Source organism: Macrotis lagotis, chromosome 1, assembly GCF_037893015.1.
Source record: "Macrotis lagotis isolate mMagLag1 chromosome 1, bilby.v1.9.chrom.fasta, whole genome shotgun sequence".
Taxonomy (NCBI): Eukaryota; Metazoa; Chordata; class Mammalia; order Peramelemorphia; family Peramelidae; genus Macrotis; species Macrotis lagotis.
The window spans coordinates 307,301,641-307,320,959 of record NC_133658.1 but is presented as its reverse complement, the minus strand read 5'-3'; the positions used below and the strand labels follow the sequence as shown (position 1 = coordinate 307,320,959).

At 39.7% G+C, this 19,319-nt stretch overlaps 1 long non-coding RNA gene across 2 annotated transcripts; it reads left to right on the top strand.

The window, feature by feature from the left end:
* The first annotated feature begins 277 nt into the window (after positions 1-277).
* LOC141505486 (uncharacterized) lies at positions 278-19,319 on the top strand. Of its 2 annotated transcripts, none has more exons than XR_012473617.1 (3): positions 278-436; positions 13,950-14,053; positions 18,970-19,319. It is a non-coding gene; the product is annotated as an uncharacterized LOC141505486 (long non-coding RNA). The 2 variants fall into 2 exon arrangements; XR_012473616.1 differs by having other exon boundaries at positions 18,967-19,319.

The following is a 19,319-nucleotide window of genomic DNA, read 5'->3' as shown; positions in this document are numbered from 1 at the left end:
TACCTCTCCTTGTCTCTCTCTATCTTTGCTTCCTTGCCTTTGTCTCTCCTTGTCCCTACTCCCCAAATATTTCTCTGTTTCTCTTTGTGGTCTGCTTACTCATATCTGCTCAGGGCTATTGGATGGAGACTCTGGCTGCTTCTGCTTCTGTGTGTATCCTGGTCTCAGAGTCGTCAAGGGCTGCATAAATGAACCCCGAGGTCTGTCAGAACCTCATTTCTGTCACTGCCCATAAACTGAAAATGACACAACAGCCCCTCCCCCTAACTTGGCCAATGCTTCGGGGGATTAGAACTGTTGGATCACCTGACCTCAAACTGTCTTATCTTCCAAAAACACTGAAATACTTTAAGCCAGAAAGAAACCAAGCAAGGACATATTTTTTTCTTATTTTTTTAAAGGAAGAACTAAAAATTGCTTAAGGAAGGCATTCTAGGTAAATATTCTTCTCCATCCCACTTCAATTGCCTTGTAAGCTCTCTTCTCTGGTCTAACTTTAATTTGCTTAATTATTCATCCTCGTTTAATTGATTGATTATATTTACTTTATACAGACATCTGTTATTAACCTTTGGGCACATTTACAGACAATAGATTATACCTCCAAAGTAATCACTAAAATCTATGATTCTTTGGAAATAAGCTCTATTTCTTTACCAATTTGGGGGATTGGAATCTCTATTTGAGTATCTCTATTTTGTGAGTCTGTCTCCAGGCTTTCAGTGATTCTCTGACTATTATTCTCTATGAATTTTTCTCCAAATGTGACGCTCTGAATCCCTTCCTCACACAAGGGCATTAAACAGTTCTTTTTAAATTGAGAATCTCGCGATCATTATAGGACTATAAGATAGTATGGGCTCTACAACACTGTTTTCTAAGTCTGAGCTTTTCCACTCTTTCCCTTACCCTGCTCCCCCCCAATACCTTTCTCCGCCACTAGTTTACTAATTGCTTCCAAAGATCCTTCCTAGAAATTGAAGCTTTCTGGAGTTTGGGGTACTTATTTCAAAGCCCAGTAGAGAATGAGTGATTCCTGGCTGGCTGGATGGCATCTAAAAACATTTCCAGTATTTATTGCTTCTAAACTCATAGTTCTTATACTATTTGAAAAAGAGACCAACTCAGGGAGTTTTTAGTTGCTGCCAGAATGCCTATCTTGAGGTGCTTAGCATCTTTCTTCATGATGTAGTCTGCAATGAATGAAAATATCAATTTAAAATAATATAATTTCATTTAGTCTACCAGTCATCCCAAAAGTTCAAGAGGTTAATTGACTTGCCCAGGATTAAAAGACAAATAAACATACAAACTAGACCTAGAATTCAGGTCTTCTAGTTCCAGTCTACTACATCAAATCTCTTTCCTGAAATTCTAAGCATTGGGGACTCTTCTTTGATTAAAGCACTAGAAACTCCTAGAAGAACACAAATGTATTACCTGGGAGGATGTCACATTAAACCATCTTCATCTATGATGATAATTGCAGGGTTTTGAGGAGATGGAACCTCAAAGGAATAAGTTTTGATGGAGTCAGTAGTGAAGGCTGGCTTCTATTGAAGAGGGCAGGACTTTGTGGGTAGAGACAGTGAGTAGATGTTGGGGGAGGGACTTAAACCAAGGTTACTATGATTCTAAAGCCAATTTTCTTCCCATTCCTTTTGTTGGTCAGTCATTTTAGTCATGTCCAATTCTTCTTGGCCCCATTTGTGGTTTCTTTGACAAGGATACTAGAGTGATTTGCCATTTAATTCACCAGCTCTTTTACAGATGAGAAAACTGAGGCAAAAAGGTTTAAATGGCTTGCCCAGAGTCACATGGCTAGTAAATGTCTGAGTTGAACTCAAGAAGATGGGTCTTCCTTCAGGCTCAACACTCTCCCCATTGTACTACCTAGCTGCCTCTTCCCATCCTACTCTGCCATCCGGAGTTACTGAGGTTTGACCATGTAGAATTAGAAACATTATAAGAAGTTTAATCCAGGAGCATGTGGGCCCTTGTGTCCCCAAAGGAAGAGTCAGAAAACTCATACTCATTGAGAAAACTGAATGACTGTTGGTCATTCTGGTTACAGTGAATTCCATCCGTAGAGATCCTACTTCTGAAACAGAGAGGAGAGAGAGAGAGAGAGAGAGAGAGAGAGAGAGAGAGAGAGAGAGAGCTAGTCAGAGACAGAGAGACAGTGAGAAAGAGAGAGTTTGAGATTCTCTCCTTTTCTCTGGCCTCTGGTTCTTTGGAGTAGTAGAGGAAAGGAAGAAGAAGGTGGTGAAAGGAAAACTCTTCCTTTTCAGGGTAAAAGGACAAATGAAGAATTTTCCTTTCAAAAAGATGCACCTTAGTTTTGCAGGTGAGAGTCAAAAAAGACAACCCCAACTTCTCAACTGGGATAAGTGTGCAAATTAATTGCATGACCTCTAGATGTAGTTAGCATCAGCCCTGCCCAGAAGAGAAGTTCTGCAGGTACCTGAAAAGGTCCCTGAATTGGTCTCTTTCTCACAGAGTTATAATAGCTTTGAGTTCAGAAGCAGTTTAAAAAGCATGTCATGACATACTGTGGATCTCTCTATGAAAGGTCTGCATTTAAAAGCCATTCAGACAGATGGAATTTGTCATTCTTTTGCCTGGGGTCTGTATGATTGGGAAAGGGCCTGGACCACAGCAAAAAACCTGGGCCTAAGATCCAAGAAACCTGGTTTCTGTATGACCCCTGGTACACTAGCTAGGCTTGCCTCTTCTCCACCTCTTAGAAACTCTAGCTTCCATCAGAGGTCAGTTTAAGTGCCACCTTCTGCATGCAACCTTATCTGATCTTCCAACTGCTGGTGCCTCCCTCCCTCATATGAACTTATATTAATTTAGTTTATTCTTAATGTGTGTATTGTTTTCTAACCCAATAAACTCTTTGACCCCAGGAACTCTTTAATTTTTTCCTTTGGATCCCCAAATGCTTCTTGATTGATGAATTGATTGATACTAACTAGTCTTCTGGCCTTAGGCAAGTTATAGTATTTATTTCTGTGCCTTAAATTCCTCATCTGGCTAGTGCAGACAATAAAAAATCCATTCCTGTTTTGACTGGTATAGAAAAAAAGAGCTGGTTATGGTGTCAGGAGATTTGAGTTTGAATCCTGAAGGCTGAATAATCACTTAATATTGGGCCTCTATCTTTGTTCTGAGTCTAAGTCTGATGGTCTGTAAGATGAGGGAGGCAGGCACTCAAGGACCTTATATTCTAATGTGAAAACACCAAACAAAAGGAGGCTTAAATGGGAGTGGGGTAGAAATGAAAGTACCCACATAGATTGGGGGTATGATGTTACAACCCAAGAAACTGAAGCTTTGAGGGGTATGAAGTTTGGTTGACCTAGAACGCTCCCCCAAATGGAGGCACTAGGAGAGCTTTACCAAAGAGTGAAGGAGGCTTGCATGGCAGAGGGATGTATTAAAGTGAGAGCAGGGAAGAACCTTCTGGAATGAGGAGACCCATGTTACTGAGGGAGGTTTGAGGGTGATTCGGTAGCTGAGACCTAGCATTGAAGTTCAGAAAGTCAGCAGAACGGCTGGGTGGGAAATAGCATGATCTGAACAATAGGAATTTTGCATCTACTTGTTTTTTCATGAATGACTAGTTAGTATGATGGGTTATGGTTGCCATTAAGGAAGTTTCAGATCTAGATGCAATTTGCATATTGTTATACACAAACATGAACATTCTGTGGAGAACTTCACCATCTCTTTGTTTCAACAAATAACCATATTTAAAAAACCAGTAGGACCAAATTGTTTCTTAGATGAATTTTGATACCCCTTCCATTAGCTTGTAAAAGAGAAAGTTATTCAGCTAGGATAGATACTGAAAATACCTTGGGTTGTTCCAGTTGGGCCAAGCTCCTATCAAGATTTCCCAGTCAATCATCTCAGTAATACTGTTTGCACTCCCTCCCTCATAGTATTATCGTGGGGAAATGGTTTTGTAAACATAGAGTTTCTATAAAATGGGTACTGGAACAAGCTCTTAAGAGTCCATTGCTAACATTGGCGATCTACAAGTTGGGCCTTGATTTATTGTTTTTGCCCATTGTCTAGACTTAAGAAAGTGATGGAAAAAATGTTAATAAATTTTAAAGTGTCTCATGGTTTGGAGAGCTGGTTGTTAAACATTTACCAGCATACCACTGATTATTACTATTATTAAATATACCTTAAAGTTCTTCTTTATCATCATCATAGCTTACATTTATATAGTACTTACACTGAGAGACCAGGTATTGGTGTTAAATACTTTACAGTTGTTATCTCATTTAATCCTAACAACCACCCTTGCATGTAAGTGCAATTATTATCCTTATTTTACAGTTGAGGAAAGTGAGGCATACAGAGGTTAAGTGACTTACTCAGGTTTGCATGGCTAGTAAATGAAGAGGCTGAATTTGAACTTAGATATTTCTGAGTCTAGGACTAAGGCTCTATCCACCATTCCACAGAGATGCCTACATATAAAAATAAAATAAACAGCACAACATGATAAAACAAACAAACCTGGATTTGGAATCAGAAGATATTTCATTCAACATACATTTATTAAAGGACTGTCCTACATAATGCACTGGGGATATAGACAAAATGAAAAAAATTGACTGAATTTTTATTCTATTTCAAGAACATTTGAATAGAAATTTTCTCATTGACTCATCATAAGACCTTGCTAAACTTCATTGCTAAACTTCTAGAAAGTAGTCTCCACTCTCTGTTTCCTTTTTTTTTTTTTGTAAGGAATTGGGGTTAAGTGGCTTGCCCGAGGCCACACAGCTAGGTAATTATGAAGTGTCTGAGGCCGGATTTGGACTCAACTACTTGTAGACGGAATGCCTTTTCTAGCACTACTCAACTACTTGTATGATTAAGGTGAGCAGACTTATAAGGATCAGTCCTTGCAGTATTTGGAAATGTTTTCTACCTGATTCTGCTCCAAGCAACTATATAGTAGATTAGGGTGAACCTACTTCCAGTCATGAAAGCTCAAGGATTTTACCATATGATGATCTAGTTTGGTCCTGAAGCCAGAAGGAATGATGACTTAGGTGTGGCTGAACCAGAACTCAGTGGACAGATAAAAGGGCAACCTGCCCCTCTGTGACCACCTTGTTTCCCAACCAGTCATGGTGACAGTGAGTACATGCTCTTTTCTGTCTCTTTGTATTTGTTTTTTCCTGATCTTAGATGAATGAGTATTCCAAGATGAGTTCATAGCAATCTGGAGGTACTATCAGAACCAAATGACACTGTTATGGACAATGCCACCTACATTCAGAGAGGAAAATACCCGCAGAATCTGAATGTACACTATATTCACTTTTAAAAAATTTCTCTTATGTTTTCCTTTCCTATCTCATAGTTTCTTTCTTTTCCCTTAATCCTAATTCCTCTTACACAAAATGACTGATAGGTAAATATGTTAAACACAATTGTACCCAACTTTTTCCAGATGGAGGGAAGGAGGAAAGGGAGGAAGGTAGAAAAATGTCTAGGTTATAAATTTGTAAATGGATGAATGTTGAAAAACTACCATAGCATGTAATTGGAAAAATAAAATAAAAATAATAACTAAAAAAAGAACCAATTGGCAGCAGTATCTATATTGTCCTTTGAGTGATAGTGACTGATAGTAGTGGAAAGATACAAAAAAGACACTGACTTGAGTCAGGACAAAGCATCAGGAAAAAGAACACAAATGGATGTGGAACCATAGTCATCAAAAAAAGACCATATAACTGAGTTTTGGTGGAGGAAATGATTCTGATAGACCCTAGAAAGGTACTTTCTGAGTCATCACACAAAGAAAAATTCTTCTAAGGTTAAGAGTTAGGGAAGATCCCTTTGCCATGTGCTCTCTAGATATTTGTCTCACTACCATATTCTAAGTTTAAGCTACTCTTCCTATCCTTCCCATACAGTGTGAATTTGCAAGAGTGTTGTATCCTAGACTTTGGGGAAAATGTTTCATAGCAACTATTCTTGGTATACCTTTATAATAAATGCCCTTTAAAAGTAAATTATGTCTGGTTGACTGATTGATAATGGAGTACATAATGGTGAGGGCTCAAGAATATGAGGAAGCAACCTCTGGGGGAGTATTAGTACAACTAGCAAGTTGGAGGAATTCTAGAAAAGGCATTCCGTCTACAATCTTCTCTCCATCCCCATCTCTACTAAATTTCTCTTAACTTCTATATCCAATGATCTCTTTAACCTTTCTGCAGTATTTTGCCCTCTTTCTCCCATCCACCTCTTGATATCCCAATCGCTCAAGTAAACTGAACTTTCTTTTAGGTCAGAGACTGTTTTTCACTTTTTTCTTTGTAGAATAATAATAATGATGATCTTAACAACAATTAGCATTTGTAGATCATTTAGAAGTTTCTATAGTCCCTGATATATATATATATATATATATATATATATATATATATAAAATTTCATTTGGTCCACTACAACACTCCCATTTACAGTTGAGGAAACTGAGGCTAGAGAAATTACCTGCCAAAGGTCACATAGTCACCTAGATGACTGAGGCAAGATTTAAATTTGATTAAATCAATTTAAATTGACTTCAAATCCATCAGTCCATCCATGTTGTCAGCTAGCTACCTCATATGTTCTCAGTGTTTAATATATTTTTATTTAGTCTACATCTGTAATTTCATTGGCACCTGCTTTTAAAGAGTTTCCTGGAGGCAAAGAGCAGTTAAATTACTTATTACTTTGGGTTGGGTTGTCAGAGCCTGATAAGACTTGAACCCATGTCTTCCTGACTCTGGGTTTATCTCTCAGTGCACCATAACACTCTGTTTCAGAGTTCACTTTTTACTTCTTTAGCCACTAATAATTGATTTGCTAAATTGAGCCTTATCTTTAAAATGAGGGGAAAATATTCATACTACCTACTTTATACTGTTTCAAAGAAAGAACTTCAGAAGATGTAAGAGGTTATAGAATTCTGCTACACATACAGTTTTCAATTCTATACATAATATACATAGTATGGTCTTCAGTCTCAGTCTCTCTTTCAGAGTCCAGTGATAAGACAAGAATCAAGATGACCGTCAACAGCCTGGGATGCAACTAAACTCTAAGGTCTCCACAGAGTCTGCTTCAGTTGCCTTCATGGCTGTTGTAATGAATTGTTCCTATCTGCCCATTCCACTTGGGAAGGTCTTTAAGTGCTTGGGATAGACATCCCCCTAACTCACCAATGGATTTGAGATCCATTGGTTACCTTCAACTTGAATCCCTTGTAAAGATGGTTTTACTCAGGTGTGGCTGCTGTAAATGCTACAGTTTCTTTTTTCTTTCTTTTTTTTTTTTTTGCCAGGCAATGGGGTTAAGTTACTTGCCCAAGGTCACACAGCTAGGTAACTATTAAGTGTCTGAGGCCATATTTGAACTCAGGTTCTCCTGACTCCGGGGCTGGTGCTCTATCTACTGTGCCACCTAGCCTCCCCTTCTATACCACCTAGCTGCCCCGCTTAGTTTCTTAGATCCACAGGTGAGAGAAGGGCAAAGTGGACATCAAAGGTGGAGAAACAGCCCTGAAAAGGGTTTGGCAAGCTCTTGCATTAGAGGTAGAAGTCCTCCCTGAAGACCTTATACATCCCTGTAGTATAGGATGATATGGAATGATATGGAATAGTATAGTTTGGTATGGTATTGTATTATGTGGTATGCCTTGGCATGATATGGTATAGGAAAGTCAAGTATAGCAGAATATGCTATATACATATCTATATCTATCTATCTATCTATCTATCTATCTATCTATATATATATATGTATAGTCAGAGTATGTTATATTCTGCTAAGGGATAGTTTGATCTTCCAGAATCACTGTGTCTGAACATTCCATCATCCTGCAGCCAGTCTTTGCACTTAACTAGTTTGGGTTTTAGATAATAAAGCTACAATCCATCACAGCTGCTATTGTTTTCCAATGATAAACATATGAAGTCCCTTTTAGAAGTGAAAAACATGACTCATGGGCAAAGAGATTATTATCAAACCTGCTGGTGGCTTTGATATCAGAATTATTGAATTCAAGGATCAGAAAGGACCTTGTGATCAGTCTGGGCCAACCTGCACCCGATCCCCAGCATCCTCAGAGGACCTTGGACCAATTCTGGGCTGTGGTTCTTTAATCAGATGGAGGTGGCTTCTCAGTTTTGGTCCCATGAGCCTTCTTCTTGCTTTCCCCAAACCTCAAGGTTTCCTTCTTCCTTTTGGTGAATCCTCTAGACAGGAATTGAAGCCAAAATTCAGGCCTGGAGTAATGTAGTTTACAGAAAAAAGTAAAAATGATTCCCTGTGCCTGTGGGACAGGAAAAGGAGGATGTAATGATTGTGACTGAAAAAAAAGGGGCTTCGTCCCAAACCTCACACCTGTTTGAGAACATAGTTGTGGTGAAGTATTTCTGCTCTCAGCTGGGGCTGGGGCTGGGCCTGGAAAATGACAGCTCTTTGGCACCTCGCCTGTAGAGGCAGAGCTGGGGAGGCGAGAATCTCACGGTCTCCGCTCCCACCCCCACCCTCCTCCCCTTTGTAGTAGGAATTAGATGTGGGAGCATCCCAGAGCAATAAGGGTCATAGATGTTTTAGAAGTGGCTACAGAGTGGAGATGGGTTTGAATCCATGTGATCTTGGGTGAGTCATCTAATTTCTAACCAACTTGGTTTCCTCTTCACTCCCTCCCTCTGGGGACTTCTGTGAGTAAAACACTTTGGAAGCCTAAAAACACCATAGAAATGGTACTATTATCATTCTCATCATTTTGATGATTAGGTAACTGCTGAACCTAGAAACCAGTTATCACAGTGCACTTACGTTCTTGTGAATGAACCCTAAAGTTGCCTTTGCCCCCTCCCAATCCTTCATTATGGCTTGAAGCTGGATCTACATGAGAATGTACCATCTTTATCAGCTAATGTCTTTCCCCTATCCGCCTTTATCTGTATCCATTTAAAATTTCTGTCACATTATTCAGACTTAAAACTCAGGAGTTTTTGTGGTTTTTCAAAACTGCTAGAATCTAATGACATTGGCTTTTTGACTGTTCCTTGAACAATGCACTCCATCTCCAGACTCTGGGAGTTTTGACTTGCTGTCCCTCTTGCCTGGAATTCTCTTCTTCATCCCTGCCTCCCAATTTCCATGATTTCTTTCAGACCTTGAGAGCTCTCAAGGTATTCATTATCCAATAGGAGAGAAATGTGCAAACAGCTGTGTGAAATGAAGTATACAGGGATAAAGTAGGAGTGCTGTTCATCCTTCATTTTAAGAGAACTGGTGACATCAAAAGATGATTGATGTCTTGACTTGTACATGAATTGGATTGTTAGGTGGAGTTGCACCAAGTCATCAGCCTCACTCTCTCTTCCTGAGCCATGAAAGTCTAGTGTAGTTTCAGGAGGAAGGCTCTGGGATAAAGGGGCAGATCAGGAAAGGCTTAGAATTTTACCTTGGACCTGAAAGAGGCCTGGAGGCAGTGATGAGGAGGCAGAAACACCCAGGTGTGTGGTTAGTCTGGAATAGAATATCTTCTGTTGGAGACAGCTGGAAGACCAGGGTCACTGTACTTCAGAGTCTGTGAAGGAGGAAGGTGGAGGAAGATCTAAAAGGCAAGGCAAGCTAGCAAGCATTTATTTATTTTGATGAATAAAACCAATTTATTTTAAGACTCTGTGAATCCATAACACCTTTAGGTCATCTTGTTTTCTTAATCAAAGTTACTAACAGTACAATTACTATCGTGAAGTTTTCTTCTTAAACATTAAAAAAATACTCATTCTCTGGAAAGTTGGCAAGCACCAGTATAGGCAAAATTGGAGACAAATTCATTAACTAAAGGATAGGGTTATAGCACTGTTTGCTGAGCTCTTCCATGGAGGCCTAAAATCCCTCAATGGTAAGTTTATCCAAATTCTCCCCAGCTTTCAAACATTTAGGAAATGGCTCAGGGTCTAATGGCCATTTCCTTTTCAAGGTAGGGTGGATTTGGGCAACCCAGATCCCTACAAAAGATTTGAGTGACTTTGATCAACAAGCAATTATTAAGTGCTTGCTGTGTGTCTGGCAAGCATGATGCTAAGCTCTGGGAATACAAATGCAAGTAGAAAGAAAAGCAGTCCTTGCTTCCAGAAACTTATATTCTCATAAATTAAGACAACTCATTAAAGGGTGCTGAAAAGGTAGGTGGTGGATTGGATAGAACTTTCAACCAGAAGTCAGGAATACCTGAGTTCAAATTTAGCCTCAGACACAAACTGTGTGGCTATTCACTTAGCCTAAATTTGCCTCACTTTCCTTATCTGTAAAATAAGGGTTATTGTGAGAACCAAAAGAGATAATTATTATGGAGTGACTGGAACATAGTGAGCTCTAATTAAAATGTTAATTGTTGTCATCATCATCATCATCATCATCATCATCATCATTACCTAGCATGGGGGCATTATAGAGAAAGTTGAGGAGAGTCCTGAGTGAAGCCTGGAGAAGAATGACTACATGGCTGGCCTGGTCCCTTCCTTAAAATGGAAATTTTGGAAGGAACCAGTCGATCAGAGAGAGAGAGTCCTTGGAAAGAAGGAGCTTCCAATGTGTGAAGTCCAGGATAGAGTGACCTTCCAAGGCAAAGAGGTTGGGAGGGGGGAAGCTAGATGGTACAGTGGTTAAAGCACTGGCCCTGGAGCCAGAAGGAACTGAGTTCAAATCTGACCTCAGACACTTAATAATTACTTAGCTGTGTGACCTTGGACAAGTGGCTTAACCCTATTGCCTTGTAAAAACCAAAAGCAAAACAAAACAAAAAAAGAGGTTTACAGAGCATTGCAGAGAAAGTTTAGATGATTTAAGAGTGCAGCCTGGAGAAGAATAAAGATAGGCTAGAAAGGAGCCAGTTTATAAAGACTTCTAAAAGCCAAACTGAGGATTTTATATTGTGTCCTGGAGGTAAAAGGGAGCACTGTTGGGAGTGTGTGTGTGGGGGGCCGGGATTGTCTAAGGAAGAGCCAGAAGGAGAGAGGAAAGCACAGAGGGATCAATGATCAGAGGCTATCTAGGATCTGGTTCTTCCCTCAGGACATCTTGGTGCTTCCCAAGTCTTGCTTCATGAATCTGGAACATCCAATGGGAAATTTGCTAGTTTCTTTGATCTAATCTGGGGAATGACCCTACTGTGTCCTTGTTCTTCCTGGATAGAGTATTTTGAAAGCTGGCAGCCTGATAGTTCCTAGAATGAACTTCTTTCCCCCCCCCCATTCTTTTCCACTTGTGTGACCTCAGGCTTTACTTTACTTCTCCAACATCAGTTTTCTTATTTGCAAAAGGCAATGACTGAACTGAAAATGAAAATTCTTAAACTAGGGTCCATGAAGATATGATTTTTTTATATCAGGATAACCATATTCCAATATAATTGGTTTGCTTTGTAAATTTTTTATATTTTATTTTATTTATTTAAAAACATTGTTCCAGGAAGGGGTCCCTAGGCTTCCCCAGAAGGCTAAAGGGTACCAGTACATAAAAAAGGTGAAGAACCCTTGGACTAGATGATCTCCAAGACTGCTTCAAATTCCAAGTTCTCTGAACATTTTTGAAAATGCTGAGAATGATGAGACTTTTATGTTTCTCAGGGTCTATGACTCTCTCGAATTCTTTTATCAGGATAGAGAACCCTGAAGTATTCTAGAGTTTGCTTCTCCATTAGCAACAGGAATTGTTGGGGCTGGGGTGGGGAGAGAAGACTAAGGAAGAAACCCTTTCTAACAGCAAGCCATTTATTATGGGGCAAGTGGGTTCTCTGGCCTGGATCTGAGCAGCAGGGAAACTGGCTGCTTCACTTTGACTCCTCCTGGTTCTGTTTGGAGACAGAGCTGTGCTTGCCATCCACTGGCAGTGTCCCCTTTTCAGCTCTCAGTGCAAACTCTCCTTATGGAGCTCTCTGAGATGGTCCTCAGGGTCTGCATCTTGGATAACTCATTCTGTCTTTGTCATCTCAGCCTCCTCCCCCAGCGTGCCAGGGAGGAGTCTGGGAGCACTGTTTTTGGACACAAATATACACAAGTTATTAGAACCTGAGATCAAAGGAGGTGTCCCACTGTCTCCCTTTCAATGCTCACATTGTGTGTGTGCTGAAGCCTGTTAGAGAGTTAGAACTGGAGGAAAGAGGAAGGGGGGGGACCCTTTGTACAAAGATCCTTGTCACTGAGAAAAGTCCGTAAAAGATGATGTGAGGGGAGACACCAGGTGGAGGATAGAAACTACCTTATTGTTAAGAAATGCAAATAAAAAATTCTCCGCTGTATTGAAACTTTCCTAACTTGTCATTTCTGAGAGCAAAAGGAAAGCAGCAATGATGGCTGTAGCCTGGAAAGAGCTTTCTTCTTTCTCTTGGCTTCCTTGCACAGGTAGTGTGTGATGTTAGTGAAAGTTTGGTTTCTACCCTTTCAGCAGATTGGTGTGTTGGAGGGTGGGTGAGTCAATCTCTTTTCAGAGATAGGCTCAGAGGGAAAAAAATCATTTTTTTCCTTCCTTCAGAACAGCTGCAACCTCCTGATCTAGGGTCAGGTTTATTCTTTTCCTTGCAGCAGGTGGGCCTCTCTCTCCAGGAGGCAGGCCCACAGTAAATAGGAAGCCTGGACTTAAAGCACTCTTGCTTTACATTCCCCTAAGGAAAAGGCTGGCTCTCCCTCTAGTACCTCCCAGGATCTACCACCTGCCCTGTTGCCCTTAGAGGCAATTTTGCCAGTCCAGTTTTGCCAACAAAGATTGGCAGCTGAGATGGTCAGGTTGTCAACGGGGGGGGGGGGGGGGGGCAACTTGTCAATGATCAGACAGCTAGCCTCAGGGAAGGGAGAGGTTCACTGTTGACTCAGGACTCTGTTAAAGTTTCTTTCTTTTTCTCTTCCCTCTACCTCTTTTTCTTGTTCTTATTTTCCCTCTCTGAGTTGACTCAAAACAATCTTGTCTACATACACCTTCAGGAACATAGGATTTTTTTTCCAAGGAGATTCCATAACTTTAATTTTTTGAATGTTGTTCACATTCAAAAAATTAAAAGTTATGGAAGTTTTTCAATAACATGCAAAGACAGTTTGCAACATTCATATTTTTGTAAGCTTTGAGTTCCACATTTTTCTACCTCATTTCTTTCCCTCCTCCCTTCCCATGAGAGCAAATAATCTGATATAGATTTACACAAGTATAAGCATATTTATCATATTTCCTTCTTAGTCATGTTGTGAAAGAAGAATCAGAACTAAAGGGGGGGAAAAACATGAGAAAAAAGAAAAAAGTTTTAAAAAGTGAAAATAGTATACTTTGGTCTATATTCAGACTTCATAGTTTTTTTTTCCTCTGGATGTGGATGGCGTTTTCCATCACAAATCTTTTAGAATTGTCTTTGATCACTGAAGTGCTGAAAGGAGCTAAGTCCATCATAGTTGATCATCACAATGTTTCTGTTAATATGTACAATGTTCTCCTAGTCCTGTACACTTCACTAAGTATCAGTACATGCTTTCCAGGCTTTTCTGGAGTAACCCCCCCATTCATAATTTCTTATAGAACAATAGTGTTCCATCATATTCATATACCATAATTTGTTCAGTAATTCCTCATTTGGTGGGCATCCCCTCATTTTTCAATTCTTTGCCATTACAAAAAGAGCCACTATAAATATTTTTGTACATGTGATTCTTTTTCCCTGTTCTATGATCTCTTTGGGATAGAGATCTACTAGTGGTATTGCTGGTTCAAAGGTTATGACCAGTTTTATTTTAGTTCCAAATTGCTCTCCAGAAAGGTTGGATCAGTTTACAACTCTACCAACAATGCATTAGTGCCTCAGTTTTCCCACATTCCCTCCAACATTGATCATTTTCCTTTTTTTGTCATTTTAGCCAGTCTTATCAATGTGAGGTGGTTCTTGGAGTTGTTTTAATTTGCAGCTACTAGTCCTTGAGTATTGAAGAGGACCACACCAACCAACCAAAAGATTGGAGGGGTGAGTTGCACAATTATGTTTATTATAGTGAGGAGTTTGCTGTGCAAAGCATCCCTCTCATTTGCCTTTACCAAAATTGTTCCATCCCAGAGCTTGATTTATAGGAAACCAGACTATTGGAGATGATCTGGCTGTTATGGGAGTTTCTTGGCCTTAAATGGTTTCGTTTCCTCCCATATCAGCAAGATACCATAGTATATCATCAATGCCAGGCAAGCACTATTTTGTGCTATTTGGTGACAGAATGGGACAATCAGGACATCTTAACCTGAGTCTTCATGGGTTGGTCATCAGTACAGTGTTTCCTCTCAAAGCTTCCTTCTTTGAATTTTGCGCTACTCAAAAATATCATGCAATTGACAACAGCTTTAAGATTAGGACAATGTCAGCTTGCCATTCATAGAACTATATAGCTCTGCTTAGAACACTTCCTAGAACTTCATTTCACCAGATGCTGCTGGAACCACACTTTCCAAGGTGTGAATCTCTCTGTCTCTCTCTGTCTCTGTCTCTGTCTCTGTCTCTCTCTGTCTCTCTGTCTCTGTCTCTCTCTGTCTCTCTCTCTCTCTCTCTCTCTCTCTCTCTCTCTCTCTCTCTCTCTCTCTCTCTCTCTCTCTCTCTCTCTCTTCGGTGAACCCATTCCAGGGTAGCCCTGTCCTTTACAAAGAAAAGAGAACTCTTCCCAGGGTTCCCACTGGCTTCTCTGGGATTGGTCTCACGATGCCTCCTTGGCTCACATCTGCCACTCTGGATACTGGGATCTGAACCTGATTCCCTTTTGATAATCTGAGGACAACAGAGGTCATTTCCTGTCCATTCCAATCCACACTTGCCTATCTCTCAAGATGGACTGACACATGTTCAATTCACATGGAACCAGTTCTCACCAGTTCTCCACTTCATCCTTCAAAGTTCTCTTTTCAATGTTCATTTCTCTAACCAATGATGATTTAGAGATTTTTTTCATATGACTATGGATAGATTTAAATTTTTTCATCTGAAAACTGCCGGTTCATATCTTTTAACCATTTATTCATAATTTTTTTTATAAGGACCTTGAAAATCACCTAGGTCAGAAGTTTTTAGACTTTTGTGTCATGAACCCTTTTGGTAGCAGATGAAGAGTAGGGAATGTTTTCAAATGAAAAAAATAAAAAAAAATAACAAGACTACAAAAGGATCAATTATTTTGAGATTCAGTGATAAAAATATATTTTTTTAAAATAAGAAACAAGTGTGTGAATTCCAGACAGAGAATTCCTATGCTTTAAAGATGAGGAAAGTGAGGTCTAGACAGGATTTGCTTGGGGTTACATAGCTAAATTCTAACCCAGGACTTCTGGTCATAGCTACAATGCTTTTTCCCTTCCTATTCTGTTTCATATCTTATTTAGCTTTTCCACTTTTACTGCTACTTTAGAGTTAGATATTAAGTAAGAGACAAGGATATGAGGGTATGATAAGGTCCTAATAGGTGTCTCTTCCTGACCTAGATACTATGGGACCTACCTGTGGGGAACACAGGACATGTTACTATCTCTGTCTTAGAGATCTTCACAGACTAGCTATGGTGTCCAGATTCAAATACTGAATAAGTGGAAAAGATTCCAAGAAAACACATAATTTAATACTAGACTTTATGGTTCATACTACAATAACTATATCAATCTAATCAATGAGAGAATAGATAGGAAGATAAGCCAGAGGTGGTGGGACTTAAGCCTTGGTGAAGGGATATGATTTAGACAAAGAGGAGTGGGAGGGGGCAGGTATTCTAGGATAAGGGGAACAGTATGAGGAAAATTGTGGATTAGAATGAGGAGGGGGAATGTATGGACCAAAGAAGACTCATTCTTATTGGCATATAGGGTGTATGTATAGGGGATAGAGATAAGAATGGGTAGAGTGGATCCCCAAACTCAGGGACATTGGGGACAGTGTCAGTCAACTGTCTCAAAAGCAAGGGAAAAAGGACTTCTAGGAAAAAATGAAGAAACTTTCCCCTCTTCTAAAATTTCTTTGTCTCCTTGCTTCCCTGAATTTATCCTTTTATTTTCTCCTTTTCTTCCTTCCTTCCTTTCTACCTTCCTCCCTCCCTCCCTCCTTTCTTTCCTTTCTCTTCACTTTCTTGTTTTTGTCCCTGAGGCAAATGGGTTAAGTGATTTATCTACAGTCACACAGCTAGTAACGGTCTAAGATCAAATTTGAAGTCAAGAAGCTTCATCTTCCTGACCCCAGGCCTAGTATTCCATTCATTGTGCCACCCTGCCTGCTGTTGTTATTATTATTATTATTATTATTATTATTATTATGTGATAATTTGTACTTGAACTCATGAGATCATAAAATCTCAGAATTGGAAGGAAACTCAGAGCCTGATAAGGGCTCCTCCAGACTCTGATCTGAAGACTGTTAGCAATGGGGGAACCCACCTCTTTCCTGAAGCAACCTAGTCTACTTTTGGACAGCTCTTATCTGATCATTAGGAACTTTTATCTTACATTGAATTGAAACCTGCCTTTTCAGCATACCTCATTCTCTCTTTTCAAGTCAAGTAGAATAAAGGTCTAATCCCCTTGTTCCATGACAACTGCCAAGATAGTTGGTCAGTGCTAGCTGTCCCCCTAAGTTTTTTTTCATTTCTAGGTTAAATGCACCAAGCTCTTTCATAGCAGGGACTTTCCAGTTTCCTCAAATGTATAATTTTATTGTTCTTTGATTATGTTACATATGGTCAATCTTGTTTTTCCAACTAGACTGTGGGTGGCCCAAGAACAGGAAATGTATATTCTCTTGTATCCTACATAGTGCCTAACCTATACTTGGACATACATAGCTGTCATCTGGTGAGAGAGAGATAGAGAGAGAAAGTCAGAGACAGAAAGACAGGCAGACAAAATTTTGGGGAATGCTGAAGTGACCAGAGATAAGCAGACCCACCATGCAAAGCTTCATGGAGAAGAGTAGTCACTGGAAGTATGGTAGCCACTGGCATTATGGAAGCTTTTTTAAAGCAAAGCCTCCAAAAGTAGAAGTGGGGCTGAGGAAGCCTTGATCTATGTGTTTCTATAAGAAAGGGAGTCTAACAATTAAACAGATTTTTCTTTGCTAAAGCAGAGATGGTGGAGGTCTGGGTCTGAGGGACCCTTGGAGAGGATCCCTGGGAGCAGAGCCTTGATTGAACAGCAAGTGTAGGAGGGGCTGTCATTTCCATCCCCAATAGATCCTAGCCCCCAGCCTTGTGTACTGTGCTATTAGCCAGATACACTTGTCCAACAAATGTTTGCTGAATTGAATTGTAATGAATGTTGTTAAATCCATCCTTCAATTCTAAGAAAAACTTACTTCTGGTTAAGTGATGTTTAAGACCTCTTCCAACTCAAAAGCATCCTTCAGTCTCTGGTCATCATGCTATGGGACAAGGACATTGGATTTGGAGTCTTACTATGGGAGAATTGTCAGGTGGAGGGTCCAATGCCATTTAGTTCCTCCCAGTCCTTGAATTAATCTTTGCTAGAATATATCTGACAAATGATCATTCTTCCTCTGTCTAATAAATTTCATTGGAGTTGGGGGGTGGAAGTGGGGCATAGGGAACTCATTACAACTCAGAACATTTCTTTTTTTTTTGTTTGTTTTTAGTTTTTGCAAGGCAAGGGGGTTAAGTGGCTTGCCCAAGGCCACACGGCTAGGTAATTATTAAGTGTCTGAGGCTGGATTTGAACTCAGGTACTCCTGGCTCCAAGGCCAGTGCTCTATCCACTGTACCACCTAGCCTCCCCCAACTCTGAACATTTCTAATTATTATAAAGTTGTTTATTGATGTCAAGTCTAAATTTTCTTCTTTGAAACTTTTCCCTACTGGCTCTGACTAAGTATAACCCATCATTTATTTATTTATTTACTTATTTTGCAAGACAATGGGGTTAAATAACTTGCCTGAGATCAAACAGGTAATTATTATGTGTCAGGCTAGATTTGAACTCAGGTCTTCCTGAATCCAGGGCTAGTGCTCTATCCACTGTACCATCTAGCCTCCCCCAATCCCTCATTTATATAACAGCCTTTCAAACTCTTGAACACAGCTACTATGTCCTTTTAGTCTAAACATCCCCAATTTCTTCAACTGATCTCATATAGAATGAGCAAGACAGGATGTTCTTTGTCACCTTGGTTGTACTCCTTTTAATTCTCTCCAGCTTTTCAATTTCCTTCTTCAACTATGGCACTCAAAACTTAATACAATCCTCCACATATGACCTGATAAGAGATTATAACCTCCTTGTTCCTGGAAGTTTTGACTCTCACTTTAACACAAGATCAAATGATGAGATTCACGACATTATGATAATTGAGATCATGAGAATGAGAATGATAACATTATGAATTTCTTTACATGGTATATGGGAAAGGAGGCTAGGTTTAGAGTCAGAGCACCTGGCTCAAATTCTAGATTTAATAATACAAGAGCCATGTGACCTTGGATAAGTCATTTAACTACTTTGGACCTTAATTTCCTCAGCAGTAAAAGTAAGGGAGTTGTGTTATATATCAGTTGCATTATCTTGGGCATATCACCACCCCTCTATTCCTTTCTCTCTACTCTTTTGCAAAAGGGTTATTGTTGTGGGAGTTCTCCATGAAACTTAATACTTGCACAAGAGTGATCAACTAGCTTAAAGAAAACTCCTATGTAGATAAGTAGGGAAGGAGGGAAAGCTCGACTCAGTGGACAGTGAGAGTGTATGGTTGCAGCAGGTAGGGAATAATAATATTAAAGTAGCCTAACTCCACCTGTCAAATTTCACCAGTAATAGTCCTGTTAAGTCTCAAGCCCTAGGAAATTTAGCTTCTCTGATAAATCTCTCTTTTTTTTTCTTCCTTTCTTCTCCCTTTGCCCTCCCTAAAACAAGAAGAAATCTTCAAAGGAAAAAAATATGTCACTTTAAATACACACAAAATGGGCCAGATAAATTATTAAACTACATAAAAGAAGAAATTCATGGGGAGAGCGTCGGATTTCTGGTTATCTGGGCAGCCACTGAGGCTGGGGCTGGGCTGCTAGACTCATTGGAGAGAGACTTGACTTTCTACTTTGGTAGAAGTGGTAACAGCTGATACTTTATTAAGAGTCGACACTACTCTGGCTAATTACCTCCTTGGTGGGTGGCTGCCATGTTTTCAAAAGTGGCCCAGTCTCACTAACAGAATTGAGGAGAAAAGCTCTTCATGGCTAATAATGTTCAAACCCAATTAAAAAAAAATT